Source organism: Palaemon carinicauda, chromosome 9 (assembly GCF_036898095.1).
Source record: "Palaemon carinicauda isolate YSFRI2023 chromosome 9, ASM3689809v2, whole genome shotgun sequence".
Lineage (NCBI taxonomy): Eukaryota > Metazoa > Arthropoda > Malacostraca > Decapoda > Palaemonidae > Palaemon > Palaemon carinicauda.
Genome location: NC_090733.1, coordinates 40,605,030 through 40,607,529, shown reverse-complemented (window position 1 = coordinate 40,607,529; position 2,500 = coordinate 40,605,030).

Here is a 2,500-nt window from a genome sequence, read left to right as displayed (position 1 = left end):
AGTGATTGTGGGTTTACATAAGCTGGTGTATAAAAGTAATTGTAAACTTTTATAAACTAGCAATCACTTCAGAAAATGATTTCTTATGAAAATAACTTCATAATTTCTTATGATAATTTTGAATCGTATTGTAGCCCATAGTCTGCCTGTAAACTGAGTGTTCATATCTCCAATCGCGGCCATGTAGGGTATATTGATACAATGATGATATACCCTCGTTGTAACTTCGTTGAAGGAAAAGCAGGCTCATTTACGAAGTTGTCCGTAGTTTTTTGTTAACCCAGATGTTCTAGTCTAAGAAAAAAAAAGCTGTCTCCAGGGGATCTTTTTGGATGCTCAAACAACCCCCCCCCCCCCCACCCCACCCCTTTCAGCCAATAAAGTAACATTCAGGTGTGGCATGTTTGCTGAAATATAATTTTAGTTCAAAATAGATATTTAGATCAAATTCAGAACAACATTATGCGTATAGAAAAACGCTTTCCATTTACGTAATCCATCAATTTATAAGAAAAAAAAAATCATTATAAACAACAGATTTTAAGACTTTTAAATATAATTTCATAAAACCAATTGTGATGAGCATTGTCAGGATACGAAGACTTGGGAATATATTAATAGAAAACATATATATAAAAGAAGTGATTCATTTATATGTCTATTATCACCCTCCAACGATTCCTACTGTTTACGGTAGAAGATGCTATACGCACACACACACAAACACACAAAAGATATATAATCAAATCACCCCACATGATATGATGTATAGCTATCACACAATACCTGATCTAATATGATATCAAATCCCATCTAATCTCTGTTCACATCATTATGGTGAGGCTTTTGGAATGTGAGCTCTAATCAGGACAAAGATATTTCATGCACATCACGCTTGAATTCATGATAAGAGGTGAAACAATTTACACCTTTTACCTTGCATTATCAATTTCAGATCCTTAGCCATCTGAATTTCCTTGCATCTTATCACATGCATTACTTCATTTGTAAGTAAAAAAAAAAAAAAAAAAATTAAATAGGGTTGAACACAAGGGAGATTAGATCTATCCGCGTATTCTTTACGACAAATTTCGGGTTCCTAAGGTTATTCAGTTGGGCACCTTTGCTAGGCAGTTATACCATAGAAGTGCCATGCAGATGTGTCAAACCTATCGTACACTTACAGTTGATGTGAAAGAGAAATGAATGCGATCCAAAAATCAAGATTTCTTTCTAATATTTTACTTAATATAAACAGTGTTTATATATGCATCGAGGTTCTTCCCCAAATATGTCGAAATTTAAATAACGTGGTCGTTTAAATTAAGGAGACATTTAAATTTCTCCAAGGAGCTTTAAATCTTTTCAAAACATGCAGGAAGATTAGCTGATGTTGATGGGTGAATTTTCATGTTTAAGTTTTTGAGAATTTACGTCATATTTTACTTATAGAGTTACAAGATGAATGACTCAAAATCCCACAAAATCATAATTGTCTTACACGATAACTCTCCTTCCGATCCAGGAAGGAACGAAGTATAAGAAAGAAGAACATACATGTAGGATCGAGGGGGAAAGGAATAGTTGACAAGGTTCCTCCCTTGCCACGAATTCAGTCGCGGTTTGTTCCATCTTATCATTGTCTGTCTAGTATATTTTATTAAACCGTGAACATTTACTACATTGAACCAAAGAGTGAAGCAATCTAGAAAGCATACGCCCACCCAACAACAAAATTTTATTATGAATAATGATTCTTCATTGTTGATATTTAAGTAACAAATAAACTATTGGGTATACACAATATTTTCAAGGTTTTTTCTCTCTCTCTCTCTCTCTCTCTCTCTCTCTCTCTCTCTCTCTCCTTATAAATACATACTGTATAAAAATACTAAATATATGTATATATGTATATATATATATATATATATATATAAATATATATATATATATATATATGATATATACATACATATATTCTTATGTATATATATATATATATATATATATTTATATATATATATAAATATATATATATATATATATATACAGTATATGTATATACATATTCATATGCATACATATGTATGTATACATATGAATATATATATATACATATATATATATATATATATATATTATATATACATATATATACAGTATATATATATATATATATATACATATATGCATTTATATATATACATATATATATATATATATGTATATATATATATATATATATACATAAATACAGTATATACATACACACACACACACACATATATATATATATATATATATCTATCTATATATATATATATATATAATATAAGTATGTATAAATATATACGCACATATATATATATATATATGCTATATAGTGTATATATATATATATATATACATTATATAAGTATGTATAAATATATACGCATATATATATATTTATATATATATATATATATATATATACAGCAACAACAAATGCAGCTGATAC